Genomic DNA, 17,584 nt, shown 5'->3' with positions numbered 1-17,584 from the left:
ACAACAGCTCTGGTGGACATTCCTGCAGTCAGCAGACCAATGATATGTTCCATCAAAATCTGTGACACCTGTGTCATTGTGTTGTGTGATCAGACTGCACATGATGCTGTTTAATCAGCATCTGCCAGGTAGATGGATTATCTTGGAAAAGGAGAAGTGCTCACTCAAACGGCGTTTAACACATTTGCGACCAAAAAATGACAGAAATATATCTACTGAGAGCATAATAAAGTCTTAGATCTTTAACTTAAACCTGTGATAAGTGACGCAAAAACAAGAATGTTGCGTTTTAAGTTTTGTTCAGTAGATATGCACTGTGTTTTAAAGCATTCACTGAAATGAGTTAACCGTTAATGAAAAATAAATTACCGATGACTCATGTTTTTGTTGAAAAAAAAAAAGGTCTGTTAAGACCATTTATTGTCGTTATTACGATTAGGTGGTTACTCACGGTCTTATTCTCTGTCCATTTGAATAGACAGAAAATTATACAGTCAGGTAGGCCTAGTTACCCTAATCATTTCTGGTTAATGATTTGTGAGTGTATTCAAAGAAGAAATCCACGATTACAATATGTTTTTGTGTTCGGAGAATAATTGGGTTCTGAAGGGGTTAAGGCAGTCTATTTGAAAAAAGGCAGAGCGAGAAATAAAGATCTGCGGAGTCTCCGGTAGGCTGCGCTTTCCCTGTGCACTCATGCGCGCGACCCAACTCCGTCGTGAGCGCGCGGCTGAAGCAGCAGCAGCAGCAAGCAGTTCTAAGAGAGCGCGGAACGGTGCGGGCAGTCAGTCAGCAGTCCGTCAGTCTCGGAGCGGCACTGCTGGTTTGGATGGTACTCAGCAGGACGGACTTTTTCCATCAGGATATTCAACAGCATGGCCGGGTGAGTGTCGCGGGTAAAACCGCAGTCCCAGCTGAAATACGGGAGCAAAGTTAGAGGTGTGCGGAGAAACGTGCGTTGTGAATGCGGGGGACGGGTTTCCACAGCCAGTGACGGTTTTCCTTTTTACATCTGCAAGATAGCGTGAGACGAGGTGGGTGACCCGAGCCGTGTAACATCTATAATAGGCCTGCTACCATTCGTGGTGTGCTGCAGCTGTGAGCTCCACGCAGCGCTAACTGAGCGCTGGCAAACAGTGTGGAGGGAAAACAAATGAGCGGTGACTGCTGATGAACAGCGGGCTGCGGAGCTCCAGCTTCAGCTGCATGGGACAACAGAGAGTCCGGTCTCTGCTGCAGCCATCCGGAGCTGTCATTGCTTTCTCCTTGCTTTACAACCTGCATTATTATGGTAGCCTATCCAATAGTTCTAGGAACGTTTAGTTTCATCCATGTCATCCATGTTAAATGGAGGCAGGTGCATCTCTGCGTTATCGATTACGCATTATACAGCAACTTCATTATCTGTTACTGATAAAAAGAAGCCACTTAAAGCATACCTTCCCCAGAAATTACCTCCATAACATCGTAGCCTACAGTAGGCCTATGGCACAGGAATGCTCTGGGAGCTGAATGACGAAATTATAATTAGTGTGCCATTTCATCAGCTGGAAGCACTTAGGAAAAAATCATTGAATATCCTTTGTCACAGTGAGGGACTCCTTCAGGCTGAATGGCTGTGCAGGCATGTTAGAGTTCAGATGTGCATGTGTATTGCCGCAGACAGAGTGATGGAAGCAACAACTGGGGCTGGTCTGAAGTTTCCCATGGGCATTCAGAGAAAGCAAGTGTGCATGTAGCCTACATAGTAAGGATGTGTGCGTGAGTGAAAAGGGAGGCTGCGTCACAAAGGTTACCAGCAGTCAGTGAGGGGCTGCTTTGTCAGGGTGGAGCTCCATTAACTGTCATTTTTACTGCCAGCTCTCTGCAGAAGCCATCAGGATGGAGGAAACAGTGATTTGAGATGAGACTGAAGGGGACATTTAGTCTATGGCCCCGCTGTGCGTACCTGTTTACCACATGCTCACACACCACAAGCACACACATACATGTGCGCATACATCTGCTGCTAAGTGTGTGTGAGTGCGTGGATACTTCCTCTTCTCACCTTTCTCAGTCAGGCAGGCAGCCAACCAACCAACCATACAGCTGTCTATTCACTTGCTGTGCCTGCCTGTGTTACACCTCCTCCCCCTCCTCCTCACCTCTCTCCCCAACACCTCCTCCTCTCTCTCCTTCTCATCACCTCTTATCCCAACACTTCTTCATCATCTCCTTCTCTTTCACCTGTTTTGCATAGGCTGATTGGAAATGGCCTACAGTTAATGTGTATCACTGCAGCCAATAGCACCGGCCCTTTTTGCTGTAAAAAATGGAAGATATTCCCTAACCTCCACTGGCTTTTTATTAGACAAATACCAAAGAAAATTGCAAACTAAGAAATATAATCATTTAGCTTGTGTTTTTCTATATGGTTAATTTATATTTATATCTCTTCTATTCTATCTCTCTCTATTTCTATCTCTTTATATTTAAGCATCAGGGATGTAACTCTCTGAATGAATGCTTTTGTTACTGGAAATAACCTGGATTTGACTTCACTGAGGCCATAAAATGTTGCTGTGAGCTTTTGCACCCAAATGACATAATATTGCTAAGGAAGGCAACCATGTCATGGCAGCTGTGTTGTTCAGGACTCAAGGAAGCGCAGTGTCGATTGGGAAGTTATTTGCATGAGCGGTTCTTGAGAAAGTTGCAGGCAGCAATAGCAAAGGCCAAACACCTGTTCCAAACAGGCATGTTCTGAACAGGCACTGCAGTAGTAGTTTTATTGAATTGGTGGAACAAACACATATGTGAGATAAGAAGAGCTGAGGTGAAATTTAAACTTCAAGAAAACCTCATTCAACTGAAAATCCAGCTGTGGAACATAACCGTGTTAGATACTGTATCAAATTGTAAATGTACAAAAAAACCAACAACAATAAAATATTATTGTTACAGCAGCCTTCAATGCAAGCTAATAGTACAGAAGCTAGCCTGGCGATGATGTGAGGACTTAGGCCCTTTATTATCAAGCTAGAAAAGGTTCCATCATAATGGTGTTCTTAAAGATGTTCACCATGGTACCCATATTTAGACAAAGAGGTTGATATGAGTTTCATTTCTTTGTCTCCATTTAAATGATCAGGATGTATTGAGCCTAAAAAGTAAAAAAAAAAAAAAAAAAAAAAATCATAAAACATTCAACTATAACAAAGTACAGCATATGTCTTACAGCTTCTATGAAGATTTTTACTGTTGTAATTTCTTTATATAAATTGTAGAAAAAAATATATATATATGTGTATATATATGTGTGTGTGTATATATATATATATAAAGTTGTGTTATTAGGAGCTGATAGCACTGAAATGATTTCTTAACCAACAAGCGACAGGTGCAGTGGCCACATGCAGGATCTCAAAAGCTGAGTTTTATGCTGTATTCACCTCCACATTGTAAATATCAGCAGCCAAATGGAAAAAAAATTAAGTGAGCCTCTTTGTTGAGCAGAGATATGGGCATTGTCTGACAGCGACACTTGTGCCATTTCCACTTCCTCTTGAAGGTGGGAATTTCATACATTTATGCTGCCTCTTGGTTCTGTATAAAAGGTACAATCATGGACTGGGGGAGTGAGCGGTCTCACCTTTAAGCCGGCATTGGAGGAAGTAACAGTGACGAAACGACGTCTGTATTAATGGGACAGCTGGCACAGCAGAACCATGGGCGGGACGGGTGTGATGTTTTGAGGATTTGTTATGTGTGTGACCCACCGGAGATTTAAAAAGTATCTGTTAGCAGTTAGCGGCTAACCCAGAGAAGTAGAACAGTGGCCGAAAATATCTGCAAATTAGGAAAACAATGAGATCTGGGAACTCCTCACTCTCTGAGCAGAGGACAAGATCAGCTGCTGTACAACAGAGACGGTAAATTATGTTTCTGTTTAGAAAGCGCTACTGATGCGTAAGTTATATGTCACACTAAAGGCCAACCCTGTGGTATTACACGTCATGCCTGTCATGCCTCTTTAACTTCCGTGATGCTGGCATGCTGTCTAAAATCCAACACTGGAGCAGCATGATGTGCTGAAAATGTTTGGTCCTGTGTTAAGTTCTGTGTAAAAATACATACATAAAGAAGGGACTTAGTAGCGACTCTATAGCGCCATCTCTGTGTAAAAAGGGCTATTATCACCCACTTAGTGAAAAGTAATACAGAAGTGTCAACAACCAAGTAGCAAAATGGCTGTAACAGCTCTTCTACATAGGAACTTTTGCTATTAGCTAATTCAGTTTATTTGTATGGGGTGACCACATGGCTAGCAGTGGGGCTAAATATCTTGGAATAACGTGGAAAAATGCTGCCGGGTTTTTCTTTTCCTCCCTCTCTGCTGACTTTGTATAAATTTGAATTACATTAGCATCTCTGTCCAACAATACACAACATGAAAGTAAGTTTTTTTTTCTTCAAATGTGATTTATATTAACATTTTTTCAACCTCTTTTAATAAAGCTAGGCTTACCTAGGTTTCTCCATGTCTCTGGTCTTTGTAAAATATTCAAACAGTAGACACCATGTTTATTTGGCTGCACCATTTCATCAAAAATGTAAAGCATGTACATGCTTGTGTATGATTTTAATTTCACTTCTCCAAACTTCAGCCTGAAATGTCTGATATCTTTTGAAAGACCAGTGCTGGGCTGCATAACATGAAAACCTACTGTTGGATCTGGCAGGGCTGAAGAGATTTGCTCCCATCAGTTTAACAGAACTTACTTTGATGTCTATTGTCAATTTAACTGATAGATGTTACGGCATGAGATTATGTGAGTCTTGTGACTTCACCCTCTTATAGTTGCATGTAGCCTATCTAGATTCTTGCTGCATCACTGCAGATAATGTGCATGAGATTTTGCAGAGGAGCTGCTGTATCACCGCTGCTTGCAGTGGCTGACCTCCCTGCTGAGCACACTGACCTCCACATGGAAGAGGAGAAGGGGGAGAGGGAGATGGAGGCCCTCCCTCCGTTCGTTTTTGTTCTCCCTCTCCCTGAGTGCCTTGCTCCACAGGCTGCTTGCTTGAAAATGGCATCGCTGCAATCCCTCCTCCGCCTCCACCCTCCCCCTCGCTTTTCCTTCATCTCTGGTCTCCTGAGGGCTTTGTGAGCGTCTGTTCGTGCCAAATGCCAGCACTATGCAGCCCCCCCTTCTTTTCTCTCTGTATGAGAGAAAGAGGGAGAGGGAGAGAGTTGGGGAATTTCTTTGGTTCTCCCTCTTCATCCAGACTGGGGGGTTGGGTTAGTCCCTGCTGTTTGTGCAACTGGCTTGTGTGTGTGTGTGTGTGGGTGTGTGTGTGTGTGTGTGTGTGTGTGTGTGTTTGAATGGACCTGCTATTGTCAGCGACTCCTGGAATGCTGTTGAAAGATGGTTGTGTCGGTCCAGATGCCCAGAAGTATTGTCTGTCTTTGCTGTTCTCATCTCTGTATCGTCCTGTTTTTTTGCTTGTGTTTGTGACAGCCTGGCCACACTGTCATCCTGCTCACTGCTCTTAGCACACTGTCTGCATGTGGTCAAAAAGCCAACCACCATGTTTTGCATCTGGAAAGTCCATAACCTAGATTTGGCCTTGTTCCTAAGACAATTTCAAGAAGCTGTGTCAGTTTACCATCAGTAAATTGTGTCACTCTTCATAGTACACAGTGTGCCAGCAGTCTAGATTTAGAGAGAAATGTACTTGGTACAGCATGTCACAAAATGGGAAGAGGGCGTTAGTCTTCCCAGAGCTGTGGAATTGAGACTAGTGCCCCACGAATATGGGATTTTTGAAACCGATATTGGTTTTAGAGCAGAAAAATTCATTAATTGCAGATATGGTGGCTGATATAGTGAGTTTTTGAGCTGCAATGAAAATAGACCTTTTCTGTTTGGATTGTGCACTGATTTTGCACTGATATAACTATGCAAAAGCATGGTTGCTTTCAGTTAGAAAGCTACTTTCTTAAACAGATAACTTTATTAAAGAATATTTAACATTATCGGGAACTGCCCATTGGTTCGACAGCCCATTGGTTCGACATCCCATTGTTCCGACCATATTAAACTCATTGTTCCGAAGTCCGTTCCGAAATCATCATGATGCCCTGTGGTTAAGGTCTGGTTAGGTTTAGGCACAAAAACCACTTGGTTAGGGTCAGGAAAAGATCATGGTGTGGGTTAAAATGAAAAAGAAAGTGGCAAACACATAAGCCGTGAGCCTGCTTCGCCTCAAGCCTTTCCCTGCTGACCCAGAGCCGGTTGCGGCGCACCATCAAGGCAGAAATACACCCGCCAGAAGCCGTTCAGCACCACAGACAGTTGGACTAATGGGATGTCGAACCAATGGGCTTTCGAACCAATGACATGGACCCTAATTATCATACACTGGCAACCAATTCTAGAAATGAACAAGTTACTGGATTTGCTATATCCGTGGCTTGTCTTCGCATCGCACTTACTGCTGACAACTACACCACCGTCTTTGGAGAAATAGACCCACACCTTGTTAGCTGTTTGCTTTTGCTTTTCAGTGATCTGTAGGCAGGGTCCAAAACTAACACTCGCCACTCACCAATCATGGGTAGATTTTGTCTCTGGCTTGTAAATTTTTAAGACCACTCGCCACTCTGGCGAGTTATTTTTTTACCAGTGAAAAATGCAGTTTTTGTTACTGGAGAACAATGCTGGTATTGGCTGGTTTCCTGGCAGAGTAATGTGTATTTCAGGCAGAGACGATCTTTGGTCACGTAAGTGCGTCACATGCATTTGTGACTAAAAATTGTTTTGTGCGAGCGAGCAAAAGTGCGAGTAGGCCACAGATTTCAACCAGCAGCAGAAACGAAAGGCGAATCCTGTCGGTTGTGGGTTGAACGGGGATCACAGACAGACAGACAGGAATACGTATTCCTGTCAAATACGGCAGCCATAGTGCTCCGCGGCGCAAGATAACGGCTTACCGGCGACGGAGAAGCCCTGCTCCAGGTCCAATAATTTCCTCTTCTTGGCGTCATGACTGCCCAAAAGTACCTGGACAGCTGAGCCATGGCGGCACACAGGTATGTGGCGTGTCAGAGGAGAAATGAGCCGTTCACATTAGGGTTGTGCCGATGGGCGATCCGATCGGCCATCGGCGATAGAAGGGTTATTTCACAATGTCTTTTTTATATGACGATGCAATCGTGAGGTGTGGGGGGAGACACAGCGTGTGTGGAGCATGCTGACGAGATCAAGGCTGAACGAGGCTGAGTGAGAGGAGACAGAGGGAGGCTGCTTAGTGAGAGAGCGGAGGGTGGGGGGGAGGAGATCAACGCCTCCGCCCGCTCGACACAAGCATACTCGGGCGTACTATAAGCGGAGCGGACTCCGCGAGGAATGTCCGCAGTCATTCGGGCTTTCATAGTCGAGCGCACTTCCGCGTTGTAGTTTCCTGTAAAAATGTCCGTGAAAAATCCCTGCGATTTGAAAAATACATGCTGAGCAGTCACTGGTGCATGGAGTGGAGTCCGCGCGGTCGTAAAATCTTAGCTTTGCGTGCACAGGGCTTGCGGACGTTCGCTTTGAGTCCACGCGGACCTCCGCGGAGTCCGTTCCGCGTATGTTCCGCCCGAGTATGTTCGGGCCTTAATGCGCATGTCGCGGAGCGGTGAACAAACCAAACAACACAATGTCAGGAGAAATTGAAAAGATATGCCGTCTATGTAAAGTCAACTTGCTAATTAAGGAGCCATTACATGTTCAAGAGCTTTATAAAGCTGCTCAAACGCCAAAGAGAGGCTATAAGTGAACGTTTCAGCGGCGACACGTAATGACACCCCCTGGCAATGACATCGTTCATCGGCGATTTCACTAGATGGCGATAGGATGATAGGATATGGACAAGATCGCCCAACTCTAGTTCACATTTCTGTCTTTGTGGTAGGTAATGGTCCACAAACCTCACCACACTTAAGGGACTGTTTTGGAGTAATATTTGACCAAGAGTATCTTTACTTTCACTCAAGTCATGTCGTTGAATACTTTGTCCACCACTGGTCAGATATTCATGTTTATATAGGGCAGGCCCTGCTGTTGCAGTCTGGTCGAGCTAAAATCTTATGTCTTAAAGTTATAGTTGGTAATCCTGTTCAGAAACACTTCTTCTTATATTGGGTGAAATGGTCCTTCCACCCTGAGAGTAGTCAATACATAATGTGTTCAGAAAAAGGAATGAAAAAAATCTGACCTCTGTGGCAGCTGCAGGCCTGTAAAAACCCTGCCATTCGGTGCAAATGGAAAGAACCAATCAGATGCCTTTATGTCTCGTCCTGCCCTCCTCCCCCTCTGTCCTTCCCTCCCTCCTCCCTGCGTGCACTCATCATGTGTCACCTTTGCCGGAAATACTCAGCACACTCCTCAGCAGAAATACTGAGTTAGCAGGAGTTTGCTGCACAATGGCAGAGAAAATGCAGCCAAAATTATCACTTCCATCGTTACTTGTAACGGCTTGCCCCGCTAAACAGGCTGAGAAAAGAAAGTCGGAGGCAGAAAAGGCTGCGACGAAAAAGGCTTTGGATAAAGCAAGAGGACAAACCAGACATCAACATCCGTGCAGCTTTTGAACGGTGGAGACAACTGAGGGAGGCTCATTTTGAAGGGTTGTAACAAGTTTAAACTTTGTCAAGTACTGAGCTTTTCCCTTGGTGTTGCTCACCGTCTTAAGTTCACCATCTTCAATCTTTTTCTTTATGTTGTCCATGTTTGTGGCAGGACCTGTGGGCTGGACGCGCAAATGGGATCAGTAAAATATGATGAGTGAGGTGCAGCGGAGAGGGAGAGGCACAGCGGCTGCTGCGTTCAAGTGTTGCCGTTTAAATTGGTTAAACACAAACACACACCTCTCTAATTGGCAGGTTAAAAAAAAAAGCCCGAGCACGGCCCGTGTTCGAGGTAATGATGTGGTCATTGGCCTGAAGCTCGGCCCTTGGGCTGTCAGGCTGTCAGGCTGTCGGGCCCCTCGGGCCCCTCGGGCCTCGGGCTCCAGCGCAGGGCTCTACCCTGGTGACCCATATGTATACTATCAGATATTAATATATACTTTCAACTTCTTGTACCACAATAGCCGTAATTATTATTATAATATTATAATATTATTACTGTAATTAATGTTGTTGTAAGCTAAGGGTGGCAGGGTGTTGTGGTGGTTAGCACTGTCGCCTCACAGCAAGAGGGTTCCTGGTTCAATCCCGGGTGTGGGAGCCCTTCTGTGCGGAGTTTGCATGTTCTCCCTGTGTCAGTGTGGGTTTTCTCCGGGTACTCCAGCTTCCTCCCACAGTCCAAAGACATGCAGATTGGGGACAGGTTAACTGGTGACTCTAAATTGCCCGTAGGTGTGAGTGTGAGTGTGTCTCTATGTGTCAGCCCTGCGATAGTCTGGCGACCTGTCCAGGGTGTACCCCGCCTCTCACCCAATGTCAGCTGGGATAGGTTCCAGCCCCCCCGCGACCCCCAAGAGGATAAGCGGTTAGAAAATGTCTCTCTTTCTGTCTTATTGTGTCATACGGATTACTGTTAATGTATTATGTTCATCTGTTCTGTACGACATCTATTGCACGTCAGTCCGTCCTGGAAGAGGGATCCCTGCTCAGTTGCTCTTCCTGAGGTTTCTACCATTTTTTCCCCCCCGTTAAAGGGTTTTTTTGGGGAGTTTTTCCTTATCCGCTGTGAGGGTCATAAGGACAGAGGGATGTTGTATGCTGTAAAGCCCTGTGAGGCAAATTGTGATTTGTGATATTGGGCTTTATAAATAAAACTGATTGATTGATTGACCCCTGCTTGCATGAACAACAATTACTGTGGCTTGTTTGTGGCTGTCGCTTCATTTTCACTTTCATGTTGGTTACAAGCTTAGCTGTTTGCTAAGTGTGAGCACATGACAGGGTAAGTGACAAATACATCCGTCTTATCGACAACACTCATACTCGCAGAGGAGCCACATTGGCTGAGCTGTAGCATACTTTTACATATTTTCTGGCACTTAGTAGCCAATCAGTTAGCTCATCAGGTAATGAAACCAATTCTTTGTACAGTAACACTTACTTCAGGTGCAGTTTGAGGTGTCATTACCCCACATGTATACACTCTGTTTTCTTGGCTTTGTAAATAATGGAAATTTAAAATAAATAACTTAAAAAAAACATTTCATTTCTCATCAACCCCTTGTATTTTTAATGTTTTTAATGATTATGCATATGAAGGTTTTCAGATGCTAAAATTGTGGCCATGTTACAACATTACGCCATACAACATTTTTGCTGTGTCTTTATTTTTTTATTTTTATTTTTTTTAAGCCAGAAAAGTTACCTGCAAGCAGCAGTCTTCACACTCTCTTCTTTCCCACACCATGGCTCACCTGGAAATGAAGCTCTGAGTCCACCAGGTTCACATTAATTACTACATCGGTCCTCAAAAGGAGCCCCTTTTCTATGGCAGCACTCTAATCACCCAGCAGAATAAATTCACAGTAAGCTCTTTGTGATGTTAAATCATGTCCACTGCTATTCATTTACTGTGTCAGATTAGCTGACACAGTGCCAGGAGTCCCCTTTTTACATGCACATGCAAAGACAGAGAAGTTCTTGCCAGTGTGTGCAGAAAACATCAATTAAACATTTCTTTCCCTCAAGCCACAGTGACTGCTGACACAAGTCATTACTGGTGAATAATTGTACTTCTGCTAATATGAATGGAGAATCATTATTTAAGCAGGCATGTGTTTTGAGACTGCAGGGTAACCAGTTCTTCCACTCACCTGTGGTATTCCCATATAAAGTAGAGGGCAGGTCCCACAGTAGCACTCCACCTGTCTGTATGTGTATGATGTGAGCAGGAGGTACAGCTCCTGTTCTGCTAGCTCGATATGCATGTGCATACAACAAGAGGGCAGTAAAGGGATCTTGTAGGTGGCCAGGAGGTGTGTCTAATTGTGCCGATAATCCAGCTCTAAGTCGTCAACGGGTAGGACCGTGAGCAGGAGGCACTGTGCTTACACAGTGTGGCGAGAAGTGGGGTCATACTGTCAAGTGCCCATATCTTTTGACATTTATGTGTTGGTTTTTTTGCCTTAACCCTCATTACTTTCTACACCACTTACCCTTATTTTTTATATCCTATGAGTTTCAAAACAGTGTTGAAATCACTCCATTTGTTTGGCTCTTTCTCTCTTTTGTTTTGTAACCATTGCAGCAGCCTATTAAAGTTAATTTCTGGTAATGTTAGACACCTAGATAGAGTGCAGCATGTGGCAGTGCACACACAGCGGGGACGTCTTCAGTGCCCTTACATGCTCCTTTATGCCTGCCATGTATCCCTGGCACTCTGCGCTGCCAGACCAGATGGGTATTGATCCCGTATGTGGTGGGTTAGTTTTGGCATGTGGTCCAGCCACTTGCAGAGCTGCAGGCCAGAGGTGTCAATCAGAAAATCTGCCGCCATTTGGGCAACATCAACAGGAGGAGAAATATGCAAACACATTTCTGTTGTGTCAGTTTTTGCTTTGACAGCAAAATATTGTTTTCTGTCTCTAGCAGCACACAAAACATGACTGTTTTGGTTACAGTGACTTTGACTGAAGAGTTTTTGTTAGGATGACTATTGACCTTATTACGCAGAGGTGGTGCTATAGGTTGGCTATGAGGTCCCTCCTTTATGCTGCCTTTGCATTTTTACACAGAACCAAACCACGGCGGCATCATGTTGCTCCAGTGTGTGATCTTAGACAGCATTACAGCATCGCTGAAGCAAAAGAGGCTTGACTGGCATGACATGTAACACCACAATGTCGACCTCTAGTGTGACATATAACATACACTTCGGCAACACTTTCTAAACAATAACAATGGCATTAACATGGCAGTTACAATCATTTACCATCCCTGTTATATGATCTCGTCCTCTGCTCAGAGGGTAAGGAGCTCCTGGCTCTCATTGTTTTCTCAATTTGTGGACATTTCCAGCTGCTGTCCTTCTTCTTTGAGTTAGCTGCTAGCTGCTAACATCTACTTTTTAAATCTCCCACAGTGGGTCTCACACATGACACATTGTCAAAACATCACACCTGTGGTGCCCATGGTCCCATCCTGCTGCCTGTTCCATTTTTACTGACATCGTTTTATCTTTGTTACTACTTCCGATGCTGGTTTAAAGGCGAGACAACCCCCCTGTTCTGCGATTCTACCTTTTTTACAGAACGGCAAGGTAGCATAATGGCATGAAATTCCTGCCCTGAAGATGCAGTGTAAAAGGGGCTTATGTCAGTCCAGTGCCATATACATTACAAAACGGACTGCAGTTCTATTTCTACATTTGGTGCCTGTATAGGTCCACATGTCCACACTCAGACGTCTGTTTAGAGTAGTGTTGTCACGGTACCAAAATTGGGACCCATGGTACGGTACCAGTGAAAGTATCACAGTTCTGAGTAGTATCACGATACCACAGCAAAAATTAAGCAGATGTGCCTTTTGTCATTTGTGAAAAGATAAATCACTTTTCTGTAATACATCAATGATATTTCAGTGGAATAAATTACTTACTGACTTATTCATACTTCAAAAACAGCATCACTAGGTGATTAACATGTAATTATAACTAACTGCATTAAAAATGAAGAGACCCACACCAGTCTTTTCTGTTAACCAGGGCTCTACGCTAACCTTGTTCAGTTAGGAGCACATGTGCTCCTAACTGAACAAATTTAGGAGCACAGAAAGAAATTTAGTACACTGAAAATTGTAAATAACACATTTAATAGGAAAACAACAAAATACAAGGGCATTTGTGTGGTAACACACACACACACACACACACACACATACACACACAGGGCTACACTGGGCCTACTGCTCTACTATTAGACACAAAGGATGTCTTTAGTCCACTGGATTTTGTAGTTGGGTCGCCAGGCACGCTTAGTTCATCGGATGAACTCAGCTAAATTTTAAAAGTCTAATTCATGGTGAAGGGTCATGCATTTTCCACCAGTCACTTCGAAAAGCTCAAGGAAAAATATTTGTGGCTACAGGGGGGATCAAAATAAAATAAATAAAATAAAAATCAACCAGCTAAGACGTTCTAAGTTAAGAACAGTCCCTTAAGTGTGGTGAGGTTTGTGGACCATTACCTGCCACAAAGAGAGAAATGTGAACAGCTCGTTTCCCCTCTGACACGTCACATACCTGTGTGCTGCTACGACTCAGCTGTTCAGGTACTTCTGGGCAGTCATGACACCAACAAAGAGGAAATTATTGGACCTGGAGCCGGGCTTCTCGGTCGCCAGTAAACCGTTACCTTGCGGTGGCCATAGTGCTTTGCCGTATTCCTGTCTGTGACCCTCTTTCAACCCACAACTGGCAGGATTCGCGTTTCGTTTCTGCTGCTGGTTGAAATCTGTACTCGCACAGCGTGCTCCTGAATGATTTCTTTTGCTCACACAAAACTATTTTTAGTTGCAAATGCAAGTAAACTGCTCGCACTTTAAAGTTCTGTTAAGTTATTACACTTTATTTAACACTTAAATACAGTGGAAAACAAATCACTGTAGCATATATAAACAAATCTAGCCTACAAGTAAAAAGAAATAAATAATAACTTTCACTGCTTAAAGATACTAAAGATACTCTGAATTTGTATCTGAATTCTCAGTGTTTTTATCCAGTTTAGTTCTTAAATCAGATAAAGTTATTATTGTAGGCGATTCTAACATTCATGTCGACGTTGATAATGACCCCCTGGCTACCGCGTTTATCTCATTATTAGACTCCATTGACTTCAGTCAGGGTGTACATGAACCCACTCATTGTTTTAACCATACCCTTGATCTAGTTCTGACGTATGGAATTGAAATTGGTAACCTAACAGTCTTTCCACAGAATCCCTCGCTATCGGATCATTATTTGATTACTTTTGATTTCTTTTTACTCGATTACACGCCACTCAGCAACAGTTACTATACTAGATGTTTATCAGATAGTGCTGTCGCAAAATTTAAGGAAATGATTCCTCTGTCATTAAATTTATTACCAAGTCCTTCAGTAACAGAGGTTTCCCGTACCGTGTACACGGGTTTCACCACTGGGTGATGCTATTGCATCATACCAGTAAAGCCCCAGTTATCCGAATACCTACCGAAAGAGCCATTTAACCAACAGTTACAGGCCGCCACTCCAAAATATCGCCATTCCGATGGTCCGCCATCCCGAATTCTGGTCTCTGAGTCCTGACAGTAAGCTATGGCGAGCCTGTAGAAGCTGTATTTCCCATGCATGTCAGCGATTTTCACCGGGGATGTACGCGAGTAATTCAGGCTGACATTACCAGTTTTTCAGTGAACTCCTCTGGTAGTTTTATTAAAAAGCATGGCATATAGGTCCACAGTAACTTATTATTATTATTATTATTGTTATTATTGGGTCTTATAAGAGTGGGCTACAATGAGTACAGGGCCATCAAATCACAGCATCCGCGGTGAGAGGACACGGAATTGTGGGCGCCTTTACGCACGCGAGTCGAGGCGATCATGGATATTTGATGTGAGAAAGATGTAGCCAGATGTATTACCTGTTTTAGATACGTGCTCGTCGCACAAGTCATGTGCACCACTTCACGACCAACCAGTGCGTAAAAGCGCAAACAATTCCATGTCCTCTCACCGCGGATGCTGTGATTTGATGGCCCGGTACTCATTGTAACCCACTGGCGAACGACCCCCTTAATGACCGCGCCGTTTTAATAGAACAGAGCACGTAGGCTACTGACCTCAACAACCAGCATCACCCCCCTCCCCCCTAAAAAATCCCCCATTTTTCGCGTACTAATTTTTCATAACCGTTTATGATCTCAAACACGTGTAAATGTATAAACGTGTACATGGACTCACCCCTAATAGGAGACAGGCTACTCGGCCATTTTTTAAGTTGTTGTCTCCAGACTGATCTTGTGGACACAACTGATATTTTGGTGTGTCTACATGACGGAACAGAAGTGCATATTCAATCAATATGGACAGAGAGGTCCAATGCCACATGCGATGTGATAGTTGGACACTTGTTTGCTGGTGGGAGTCATGGTGCATGGTGTCACTATGTTCCACTCAGGAGCGGCTGCTGAGTCAAGTGTGATTTGATCTGGTGGTAAAATTCAGTTTACCATTCCTGTCTGGTGTTTGACTTAACATCAAACCGTTGTGAACATTTTTACACTGGCCCGACCCTAATATGTTGCCCAGACTGACTCCAAACGTGGTCTGAGCGATCAGATCTCAAGACACATTGAGGACATATTGGGTGCATTCATACTTAAATCTGTCCACTTGTGATCTTATCACCCAAGGTTCATGTTTATACCAGGTGTGAACAGGGCCTATAAGAGCCTTCAACTAAAAATATCACCTTTACAATATAGCATTAAAACATAATGATATGGGAAGACTGCAGTGAATTCTACTGAGCATTCAAATTGAAAGATTCTTCAACCTGTTATGTAGTTCCATACTCATGGAAAGCTTGTAACACTATCATATAATGAACACTGCAGAGTGGGAATCTAGGCCTGACCAAGCCTGTTATACTATTCGCAGTCAGACATCAACAAATCAGAGAGCACTATAAGGCTCACTAAAGCTCAGCTGCATTTTTCTTGTGTTAAAAAAACCTTTCCTATTATTTGAGAGAAATGTATTCCTGTAATAAGTTAGGCTCCTCAGTGGTGTACTGTACTCTTAAATTATGCTGAAAGGCCTGTGAAATGGAAAAGTCCAGAAGAAACAGCTGCGTCTCAGTGGAGTAAGTCTCTCTGTAGCATCATTTACCGGCTAGGAGAGACTCTTATCACCCACTCATTGAGATGCACAAAAACAGAGAATGACACCTGTTGAGAAAAAATACAGACAGGTCTTCATATTTCTGCCTTCAGAAAAAGGTTGAATTTTGCTGCAGAGCTGTGGAGAGCAGGCAGAGCTGCTGCTGACTACAACAAATAGACTGTGTGGCACTGTGGGTTGGCTTGGTGATACAGTGTGGGCCAAACTACTTTTGACTTTGCCTCTTTGTCTTCTGAGCAGAACTGCTTGTCAGCACCAACCTCTCAATCAATTTCTGGTTTGTTGCTGAAGGTGTTCACCAATTGGCCGGCCCCTGCAGTGGCCGGATCCCTTCCCGTTTTTGATGGATGTTATTGTTCAGAGCGAGAGACGTTGTTGGCAGGAAATGGAAAAATTTTGTGTTTAAAGCAGAGCGTGGTGGCGTTTTGGAAATCGATAGCTCATTAGGGGGAACACTTGATGAGCTTTGGTGTTGAAGGTAAATTCAACCATGAACTGAGATATAAACTCTGTTGCTGCCTTTTTCTTTCACGTCTCAACAAAATCAGAAAAAAAACAAACAATTGCTATGATTGTTGGAGCGTGTTTTCTCTTCACTCAACCACAGCTATCCACAGATGTCCGTTTATTGTGCGATGGAGAGGGGGGGGTTCACTGATTGTAATGTTTGCAATAAGTCATATATCATTCTTCTCTGTTTTTTCTGAGGGAAGTGTTTGAGAGATAGACAAAAGTGAGTGAGTTAGTGTCTGAATGTGTAATTGGTTTAGTGTTTTGATTATTCATTCGGGTTGGTGCTTTCTGGCCCTTAGAAATTGATGAGCTCTGGTAGCTTAATTCAGGGTTTGAACCCCTTGGATTGTAATTTTTAGACACACCAAGACAAACCTTAAAATCAATGGGCTCTAGTTTCGCAGACTGGGCGTGGCGGGGGCGCAGCGCAACTGCGCTTCGCCAACTGGGTGTGGCCAGGCGGATTTTGCAAGTTTGGTACACTGTGTGCCTGGCGCAGCTACTCCTCTTTCCCACCTCCATCCCTCCTACCTACGCAAGTCGGAAAGAGGGAGGAGAGAAGGCGTGGAGTGGGTTTTACACACATCACACCAATCAAATGAGCCCCTCTCCTCACCCTTAAATTTGCCGCCGAGAGTTTACTCAATTCGCCATGGCAGAAGAGAGCAGCAGCGTCAGACGGCCAAACTTCTCCCAGGAGGAAACTGATGTTTTGGTCCGGGAGGTCCAAGCTCGCAGTGTCCGAATATACGGAACTGCGAGCAGACCTCCATGGGCTGATGATGCAAAGGTAGCCTGGGAGGAGGTCACCACAATCGTAAATCAATGCTGGGTTTCTCTCGGGCGCGCGCGCTCTCTTTCTCTCTCGCAGTCTCACTCTGTTTCTTTTCTTTTGACTTTTCTGAGATGACAGATGCTGAATATATACTCCCTATCTGATGCTGTGGCTGTTTGTGGTTGGCTGAGAGGGATGTGAACTCATTAGTTTGCAGCTGTGTTAATCAAATCAGGTTGGGTTTCCATTACGCGTGCCAAATGTGCCAAACGGTGTCAATCCCCTTTGATCTGACATCAGATGTGACGGGACAGTCGATATAGAGATACATTTATGTGCTGATTGCAGATAGTTGCATTGAATAGTGTTTTTTTGGAGGGGGGGTATTTATTGCATTGTTAATGTGCCTGATATTCTGGAAAC

The 17,584-nt window shown here is 44.0% G+C and overlaps 1 protein-coding gene across 6 annotated transcripts in view; it reads left to right on the top strand.

Annotated features, from left to right (window-relative positions):
* Positions 1 to 726: 726 nt before the first annotated feature.
* Positions 727 to 17,584, top strand: part of fat3a (FAT atypical cadherin 3a) — a 391,610-nt gene continuing 374,752 nt past the window's right edge. For all 6 annotated transcript variants that reach the window (XM_049576723.1, XM_049576721.1, XM_049576720.1 and 3 more), the window contains exon 1: positions 727 to 883. The gene's annotated coding sequence lies outside the window, so the exon portion shown is untranslated. The remainder of the gene's footprint in view (positions 884 to 17,584) is intronic.

This window comes from Epinephelus fuscoguttatus, linkage group LG5, assembly GCF_011397635.1.
Source record: "Epinephelus fuscoguttatus linkage group LG5, E.fuscoguttatus.final_Chr_v1".
NCBI lineage: Eukaryota > Metazoa > Chordata > Actinopteri > Perciformes > Serranidae > Epinephelus > Epinephelus fuscoguttatus.
Note: the sequence above shows the minus strand (reverse complement) of the source record. Positions and strands in the feature narration are given on the sequence as shown.